This window comes from Phoenix dactylifera, chromosome 5, assembly GCF_009389715.1.
Source record: "Phoenix dactylifera cultivar Barhee BC4 chromosome 5, palm_55x_up_171113_PBpolish2nd_filt_p, whole genome shotgun sequence".
In the NCBI taxonomy this organism is placed as follows: domain Eukaryota; kingdom Viridiplantae; phylum Streptophyta; class Magnoliopsida; order Arecales; family Arecaceae; genus Phoenix; species Phoenix dactylifera.
This window is the reverse complement of record NC_052396.1, coordinates 9,021,359-9,031,932: the sequence shown is the minus strand read 5'-3', so window position 1 is coordinate 9,031,932 and position 10,574 is coordinate 9,021,359.

Sequence of the window (10,574 nt, the reverse complement as noted above, 5' to 3'; positions counted from 1 at the left end):
TATGTGCCTAATTTTAATAAAAATAATAATTTTTGCAGCTTTATCTAACCCATCCGCCACAACTCGTCTTGCTAGTAGGTATGGGTACCTGGTTTCTAATTGTGGAGTGGGTACGTGATCGGCCTACCTGACCTATACTTACCTTGTTGTCATCCTACTTTTTAGCTGATCATATCTTATTTTTTAAATTCAGATTTTTCAGATTGTATAAAAATTTTCACTGTTTATTTAAAGTTGGAATTTTAATAAAATGCCTCTATATATAATTTTTAAACTAATTATAAAATTATAACAACAAAATTTATCAAAATAAAAGAATTGTATGTAATATTTTTTTAATAAAATATTATCAATAAATCTAGGACGTCATCACATTTTGCATAGCATGTACCTCATTCTAGTTCTATGTTTCATCCCAAAAGGACAGATTGAAAGTGATATTCTATTAAACTCATATTGCAACTTAATAAAATACATTACTTATCAATTTTCCCATACAAGGCGCAAACTAAGGAGAAAAGTATCAGCATAAAAGATAAACGTGCAAATAAGAGACAAGCATTATATATGCCTCAGAAGGATGATCCGGGACCTGGAGAAACCAAAACTTAAGAGTTGTATGCACGGGTAAAATAATAATCTCATTGCCTTATCCTTTCGAGAGCTCTAGTAATTCATATATGTATGTAACGCCATGCACGAGCCTTTTATATTTCCTCCAGGCAAATAAGTTACATTTTATTCACAATCTCAAGTAGTTTTAAAAGGATATTCCATTGATTATTTGTCTTGACATGGGAAGGTGAAAGAGGAGAAGTAAATCTCGTAGGAAATCAAAGTATTGGTCTTGAAAGAAGCTAACAATATGAAAGGGAAATAATATAAGTGCAACCATGTCCTCAAGTTGTATGTGCAATATGCTTTGGAGGACAGAGGTAGCAAAGATCATGAATTACGGGTGATCAAGGACACATGTAAAACGTTAAAGCAATCCGATACCAAGTCGAGGTTGAGATTGAACCAGATCTAGTATCACCACAAGAGACTTCGTTAATGCAAGCTTTTGGTGCCCTCTACTCTCATGGTATCAAACTCACTCTTTTAGTGAATTTAAATTTTGAAAAAAGGATGACGCAATATCCATCATAATTTATCCAAATCACGAATTTTAATGAAGGCGGGGATTTGAATCCAAGTATCATGTATCAACTCCAAGGGACTTTACTGAGTTGATTCAATTGGCTTCTTTAATAAGGTTTGAACGTTTCAACACTAGGATAGGATCCCAGGTTTATAAAGGCTGAAATTATTTTTAAGCTAACTTTAGGGATAGACCGATAAATTTAGATATACATTGGTGTCAACAAATTTGAGAAACTAAAGAAAATAAAATGCCATAGGATTTGTTGTGCATATGTCGCTATTGAGTCATCAAAACATCAACTAACGTAGGAGGACAGGGATGACAACCTACTTAGGACTTGAATTAATATTTGAAAATTAGAAGGATCTATTTAGAAAAAGAAAGATGAAGACAATTGTTGCCCAAGGTGACAAGCCAAGAGGGGGGGTGAATTGGTTTCTTTTAATTTTAACTATCTTACTCGAGTCAAATGAATGGTTAGTGAGCTAAAGCAAATTACAATACAAACAACACAAAGTATAGTGGGTTCGGTGCTCTCCTTAGCACCTACGTCCACTCCCCAAGCGACCCCTTGGGAATTCACTATAATCCTGCGGATTACAGTTGGATTGTTTCCAGGCTCACAATCCAAAAACCTTTACACTTTAGTTTTCTGGGTTCACCAAAAACCTTTGTTGGTTTTACGGGCTCACCAACGAACCTTTGTTGGTTTTACGGGCCTCACCAACGAACCTTTACAATTAGTTTTCCGGGTTCACCAATCAACCTATTCCGTTGGTTTTGCGGGCTAACCAACCAACCTTTACAAGTAGTTTCAACAAATAAAGAAAGAAGATTTAAACTCCTAGATGAGCAAAATAAAACAATATAAACTACAAAGAAGAGTTTAGAAAGTATTTATCGCTTGAAGTGACTTCTCACTTCTTTGTCAGGATGCTTCACTCTTCAAGGGAGGATGGAGCTCTTGATGACTCTTTTGAATCTGCTCAACCCCTTTCTTTGATTCTTGAATGAAAGCACTTGGATGAAGAAGATTAGGGCACTTTCTCTTTCTTGTTACTCTTTGATATTCTTTGGAAAAGATGTTCTATCTGATGAATAGTGCCACTTTAAATAGCTTCCTACATCCATTGGACAAGCCCCAATGGTTAGAATTCAAAAACTAGCCGTTACTCACTTTTGGAAGGACAAAAGTACATCTGCAGAACTAGCCGTTATGCTTCTGTCCGTGTTTGGGTCGGCTCAACCTGTCCTTGGTCGACCCAACTTTCACTCGGGGTCGACTCAAACATTCCTTGGGTCGACCCTCTCAGAAACACAGAAACTTGCAATTCAGCCTTCCTCACTTGGGGTCGACCCAACCTTTCTTTGGGTCGACTCAAGGTTCAGTTGGGTCGACTCAACTTCTTCTTGGGGTCGACCCCTAACAGGGTTCCAGAGAACCTTTTCTGTCTTCTTTTCTGTCTTGCCTTTGGGTCGACCCTCTCAGGGTTTGGGTCGACTCAAGCTTGGGTCGACTCAACTATATCTTGGGTCGACCCTCTCAGTAAATCCAGAGAACCATTTTCTGTTTTCTTTTGAGGATCTTTATGTTTGGGTCGACTCATGCTTTCCTTGGGTCGACCCAACTCACTGTTCATCTGTGCCATTTTTGCAGAAGTATGGCCAAATGATTTCTTGATGTGCCCGGGGTCGACCCAATCATCCTTTGGTCGACTCAATCCACACTTTGCTGCATCTCAAGGTTAGATTCATTCAAATAAACAATGAAATGTATCTATATCAATTTAAACAAATATACTAAGAGTAACAGACTTAAGCATGTAGTATCGATTTAACTTATAACATACTCTAGATAATTGCTTGTTAATCATCAAAATAACACTATCATCTTCAACAATTTTGCCAATATATTGATACCTCTACGGTCCATGTCCTAAGATATTTATGTAGGCAAAGATCCTTTCTTTATTGAGTCTATATAACTTCGCCATCATCTATTCGTTCATCATTTTGGTATATTGGATTTGTATACTTTGAATATTTGAACTAAATAATTAGACAAGAATACCTCTCGACTCTTCTATAATTGTAATTACTGGATTAGAATAGAATACTGGATTGTAATTAGACAAGAATACCTCTCGACTCTTCTATGGTTGCAATGACATGATTAGAACATTCCTCTCTCTTAGAAATGAAATGACTCTACAATTGTTGTTACGGAATAAAATACCTCTATGATTGTAGCTGCGTGATCTTGTACGCTCTATATGTACTGGTTATTGAAATAATAATGCAATATAGTCTAGTCATTAATTCCCACTTTTAACAATACAAATACATGGCTCGTATAGTGTGAGGCCCGGCCGGTCTGTTGGCCTGGCCCAATGCCAAAATATAGGCTTGAAGGCTTGTTTCGAGTCAAAAACAAGGCAGAGCCCTGGTAGAATTCGGTGGAGGAAAACTCTCCTCCTCCAACACGAACTTCGCCGGAGGCTAGGATAAGCCTAGCCTCCACATCTATTTAAGCCCTCAAGCTCCCTAGTTCTTCCTCACAGAAAGATCGTCGTAGCCGCTGTCGTTCTTCTTATCTTTTCCTTAGATTGCCAACGGCTTAAACTCTTCATGTTTCGCTAGAAAACACGGCTAATCTCTTGCTAGAAGTCCAGGTAAGAGTCTATATCTTCTTCTACTTTATTTCCTCGTTCACCAGCCTTGTCGCCGACCAAGTTTTATTGGAAAAATCAGAGAAGAAGAGGCTTTGTTTTTAGATCTATCAAACTCCTATTTTTCAATCCAAAATGCTCTTTGTTCGGCCTCCTCCACCATCAGTGCATCTAGTCGGAGATGGGGACTTGTCCCCTACGCCACTTTGGGACGTCACCGAAACCCCCACCATTAGGAATCATGAAAGAAGAGAGAGAGAAAAGGGGGGGGGGGGGGGGGGGGGGGGCGAAACTCCTGTTTTTAGCCCTTCTTTCCTTTCTTTTTGTCGTCGGCCGCCCTGGCACTGCCGCCGGTAGCCTCTGCGCCAGTCTTCTGGCCGTCGATCACCACAGCCACCCGACCATGGCCCTCACATTCTCCTTCCTCTTCTTATTCTTCTTCCTCTCTTTCCTCTTCTTTTCTTCTTTCTTTCTTCTTCTTTGTTTCTATATTATTTCTCTCTCTTCTCGCTCTTTCTCTCTCTAAGCACGCCTAGGAATCTTGGTTTAAGATCTTGCCTTTTGTTCAAGTTCTAATTGACTCCAATGTAGAGACCCTGAACTGCTCCTAGTTGACTCCATACGCTCCTTCACTACTGGAGCGCAGAGAGGCATTGGCCACCAGCTTGGCAGTTAGATTTCTTCTGGAGCCATAGAGTCTTTGGGTCTCCTTACTGTGGGCAAAGTATGGGGACCCAGCTACCCTAGTTGCCGTCTGAGCGGGTCAGGCTTCCTCGTTTATTTGGAGGGAGATTTGTGCTTTGTACCCTTAGGATGCTTCCGACGATTAGTTGGGAGGTTGGGGATGGGCGGGCTATCAGCATTTTGGAGGATAGGTGGCTGGCGGAGGATACACTACAGGGCTAGCCCACCCTGATTGACCATAGATGGCTAGAGGGCCGCACAGTCAGTGACCTATTTGTTTGGGGGGGAGTGAAGATGGGATGCTGATCTTGTCAGGAGAGTTTTTGGTGGGGCAGCTTGCTGAGTAAGTGCTATCAGTGCCGATCCCGGTGGAGGAGGTGGAGGATAGGAGGTATGGAGGTTGACTGGTCGGATGATGGTGGGCATTCGTGATATACTAAGGATGAGTGGGAGATCGGTGGCTCGGCAGATGGAGGGCGGTTGGATTTGGAGGCTACATCTTCACCCTCACATTGCACTTTTTCTATGGAAGGTAGCCTGGGGTTGCCTACCCACGAGGAGCGTTCAGGCTCGGCGAGGTGTGAGGATTTCTTCAACATGTGGATCCTGCTCGAAGGCGGAGGAGACCATATACCATGTGTCGATTGAGTGCCCATGGGCCAATCAGATATGGAGGAGTGCCGGGGTTCATCTTGACCAGGGGCGGAGGTGGCCGTCCATTGAGAAGTTCCTGCTCTTTCTGGAGGAGTCGGCATTAGGACCTGGGCTGGAGGAGGGAGGGACTCGTGCTGCCTACCTGGCCTGCCACTCGTAGTTGGACAGGAACGCTCGAGTTTTTGAGAGTAGCAGTACGCCCCCGAGAGTGGTGGCAGCCAAAACACTACTGCATGCTACAGAGTTCACTAGTGCTACCGAGATTTCACCTACTGGTCTGGTCAGGGACATCTAGAGCCCCCTTCCTGCTCTTGTAGTGCCCAGGTATGTGTTCGTATCTTGGGTGCCCCCACCCTTTGGCTTTCTGAAGATGAATTTCGATGATAATGTGGTGGGCGATGGGAGACACGGTGGTGCAGGTTTTGTCATTAGAGACCATGAGTCCAGACTAGTGGCGGCAGGTGGCTAGTGGATCTTCAATGCTTGGTGGTGTGTGCAGAGCTCAAAACGACCTGGGAGGGTATCTCTTTTGCCCGTCGGACCTTGGGTGCAGATCGGCTTATTCTCGAGGGTGACTCGGCTACGGTGATCGACTGAGTCCGGGGCCGAGGTCGTGCAGGCGAGGGTAGGCCACTGCTTCTTGACATTCGCAAACTGTTGCAGGAGTGTGATGCCCATCAAGCCACACATACCTACAAGGAAGCAAATGGAGTGGTTGATTGGGCTGCCTCCTATGCAGCCCACCACTCTGGAGGTTTTGTGTGGATGGAGGGTGGTAGAGTACCGGCTTCTTTATCTGTCTTGTTATTTTCTGATTTTGTTGGTCGCGTCCATACCTGTAGGGTATGAACCACTGCTGTACCAAAAAAAAAAAAACTACTCCGGTGCCCAGGTGATAGGCCGACCCATTACCTCGACCCTTGTCAGGTCTCTTTAAAATTCGGTCATCATTGATCTTCATTGAGTCGCTTAAATCATGTTTGATCTTAACTAGTTCAGTTTACCTTATTCAAATCGAGCAATGCGGTCGGATACCGCCGCCAAATTGACCTTACCTTTCCTCCACTTGATTTGGGCATAAGGCCATATCCACAATAATATTTTAATTTTTAACTTTGATTGGCTTTCAAGGTAATGATAAAGTTGATTATATTTTAATGATATTAAAGCATGTGAATCTAACCCATCTAATTATAGTAGAATTTTGAAACAAGAAGAGGTAAGTAACTTAATGCTTCAAAGCATATTTTTAGAATTTTAGTAAAGTGGTAATTAGATTATTCTATTTGATAGTGATATTTATTTTATACTTGATTAAACAGGTCAGACATGTTATTACAGTAATAATTGTTTGAACATATATTATGTGTTATGCTATTCTTATAAGATAAAATTTGGAAGATATGATTGGGTATAGTATAAAATTTATTATATATATATATATATATGTAGTCTCAGTACGACTATAATCTGGACCCGATAATTAGAATTATTCATTGGCCCTGTCGACTTAGAATCTAAGAAACTAGTTTTGACATGGAGCCATTGATAATTAGAATAGTGGGTATCTGTTATCTGAAATTTTATGCACCTTGTATCTACTATCTAAACCATGACACTAGGTTACTTGGCCATAGCTTGATGTTGGGTCTTTAGTATCAGTTTATAAAAATAATATATATATATATATACACACGTTTTACAAAAAATTGATTTATTTCCATCAGTATCTTAATATTATCTATTTATTTGGCATGCTTAGACTTCATTTATTGTATTATGTTGCTTACTGAGCTAGCATACTACGGCTCATTATTTTTTCTTTTTTTATTTTTTAGATCATGACTAATAATTGCTTGGGACTTGGGAGAGTGTGCTAAATATTCACAATTACTGGACTTCTAGTATAGGCTATAGTTAGGCTAGTTTAGTTTGAATATTTTATTTGAATTGAATCATAATAATTAGTTGGCATTGTTTTTGTCTTATGTTACGTTAGACCAATTAATTATGAGAATTATTTATTTAAGATCCTGATTTAAATTGATTAAAAATTATTATTATTGTTTGGAGATTATGTGATCGGGAAAGCGAGCAAGGCATAGGGCCGGTGAGACGGTTGCGGTCGAGGCGGAGGAAGCCAAGAGGAAGGGAACCGAGGGAGGGCGGGATGGAGCTAGAGAACCGGTTGAAGGTTCTTCTGTAAAATACATGGTTGAAGAGATAGTATCTGAAGTTTCAGCAAAAAAAAAAAAACACAAAAGAGATAGTATCTGAAGTTTCAGCAAAAAAAAAAACAAAAAAAGAGATAGTATCTGAAACCAGGACATTCTTGAAGGAGTTTTAAAGTAAGGATGGCATGTGTGAGAAGGTGATGCAGACTGGAGATACAGGAGATCATAATATCATAGAAATGGGTGCAAAATTAGCAAAGCAGCTGGCGATGGACGTAGAAGATGAAGAACGGAGGTGGAGGGTCTTGGCAAAATTTTGGGTGGAGTTGAAACCATTCCTTGCTCCATCAGATAACGCAGCAGCACATGCAGAAAAACTAGTCACAGGTGGGGAGTTTATTGCACATTTGTGGGCTCTATTGTACCATGCAGGCATTCTTGAACGAACTTAATCTTCTCACGTTGATACGGTCACTGCCTTCTCCGTCTAAGGTTGTCGTTCCTACATACTGTTGTAAATATATGTGTACATACATGTTGAAACCTCTTGCTTTGCTTCCATCATGTGTTGTCATCAAAAACTCATCTCTAAGCTAGGTTTCCTTGTGGAACTCTCCGTCTAGTGGATGTGTTGAAAGCTCTTCCCTTTTATTACCGAACTTTTCTGGTTTTTTTTTTTGGAAAACGGTGGTGAAATCAATGCTGTATTGATTCTAAATAATGTGTTTGGTCAAAAATCGTATCTAATGTCTATCTTGGTTGGTTTTCTTTGGGTTGATATTTTTGGTGCACTGGCCTTCCCATGAGATTGTGTTATATATTTTTTAACGGGCTGCTAATTTTGTGGATGGTTAATCTGTTTATACTTTCCATTGTCAAATTGTTTCTCTCTAGTTGAACATAAATACCAATGCAAATATCAAAATTAACCATAAGTACACAAGCTAATAGGACAAGCATTAATTCGGAAAGAAAGTGAAGAAAAGAGTAGCAAGCTCAGCAACTGAGGCATTTATTGCATACCAAATCGATATATATAATCAGAAATTAGATATGTTGCCCAATATATTGTCTAGGCTATCTGAACATTCTTGAATAACCCTGATGTCTAAACTTGCTTAGTGATTTGAGCTGATCCAAAAAAAATTCAATAATGGTTGATGAATAGTTGTCTTTCAAAGCGGAGGTGAACTACTACAATTGAATTCATGAAAGTTACTGATACCAATTTATCTATACAGCAGTAACAAAAAAGCCTAAGTTACTTTTATCCAGTGAGATGTATGAATATATTGGGCTGGAAAGGGGAAAGAATTTATAGGACATCTTTTGCAGTGGACTCATGTCTAGGTTTTTGAGACCGTCACAAACGAGAACAATTTGGTGAATACGGTAAAGTTTTGTTCTATTAGCAGTCAATATTCATGCAGATGCCCATTCAAGTTTCCTCTTTTGTTTTTTTTTATTGGGCCTTATTGAATCACGGGGCTGACTGGGGAGACCAAATTTACATAAACAGTAGGTCTTATTTCACCAGTCAATTCAAAGAGAAAAAAAATGTCTTATTAGGTCAAATGTTTCAGTAAGTACTTAAGATATGAACAATTCAACAGAACAGTTGTGTTGAAGATTAATTGTCAAGCAATAGTTGAGCGAAGAAAAGTATTTGGAAATCATACAACAATCATGAAGCATGCCTGCTTCTGCATTCTATCGCATTTTAACTCTCCATTTTTCAGCTAATGAATCAAAACAGTAATTTTTATCAGATGGAATATCCCCAGAAACAATATTTGATGGAGAGAGAACTTTTCTTGTTGTACTATATTCACATTTTATTTGGTCTTTGTTACTGCTAAATAAAATAATATATATAAATAAAATAAATGAATAAATGAAGAAGTGTTGGAGTTTTGTAAAAAAAAAAATAATAAAGGGCAATTTTGTTGACGTAGAAACGCCATGTTTCACATTATCACATACTCCATTCATCATTTTTTGCATCTTCCCAAAATTAGGAGGATGGCAATTGGTGGGCCAGGATGGACCAGCAATTCTTGTTTTTCATCCATTATTTTTAAGAAATTTTTTGACCCGAACAGTGGATTGGGATCATTGATCCTTCCAACTCCATTCATCCAACCTCATGACCCCCAACCAAACATAGCAAGCAATGATTGTCTCCCAAGGATTTATGATGTTTACCTCTTTACCTTGTGCAAAGAAAGCATACAAAGAAAAAGATGACAGAGATCTAGGCTGTCGCGGAGCTTGACCTTAGTGGGATATGGATGGATTGTTATCTGAAATGAAACTTTGGTAGCTTCTTAATCATCTTCCGTAGAGCAGGAGCCTTAGATCATCAACTGCATTAAAGGGTTCTGTGAAAGGTTTTGAGGCTTGCTTGCAGTCCTGCAGGTCCTACTTCCATGATGGTTCAGAGGAGGTTGAAAATTTTTGTAGCTTGCCACTTCATTTGACCGTCTTGTTTGTAGCTTCAGCATTTATTCTGTCTTATAAGTACACAGTACCGAGTTGTTTGGCTCTGGTTTGAAACAGGTCATTGCTTTTCTTGATGGAAACTATAGAAATGTGATACATTCATTTTAAGGTTCTCGTTGGTTGGAAGGTAAAAATAGTTTTGTTAGATAAGAAAGGAGGGCTCCTTGATTTTGCTAGACTCACTTGAAGGGATTTTTTTGAATGGGTGTGACCGGGTGGGGAAAGGTAGATTAAAGTGCAAGAAAAACAGTATACTTGACGAAAAAAATCATCACCAGAAAAAAATATATATAAAAAGTGTGTCGCTAAAGATATCTAGTGACGATAGAAATATTTCATCAACAAATATATATTAATTGGGACAAAAATATATTCATCACTAAATGATATAGTATTATTTGGTAATGATAGTTTCCACCATACAAAATTGAAAATTTTATCATAATATGACATATTTTTCACCATCAAAGATTAATATATAGTGACATAAACAAACTTATCACGAAAAAAATTATAATTTTGTGACAATATCATTAGTCAAAAAAAGTATAAAAAATTCGTCTAAAAGATTAGATAAATTTTAGAGTAGTAAATAAGATAAATATTATCCGACCAAGTCCGCTTTGATATTTGGTCGAATTAGATTTAGATATGGTTCTGGATAAATGTTTACAAATTAATAGAAAAGAAAATTCTTTTATATACCTATACAAGGAATCCAATCTATCGGTGGCAATCGGGTTTGAT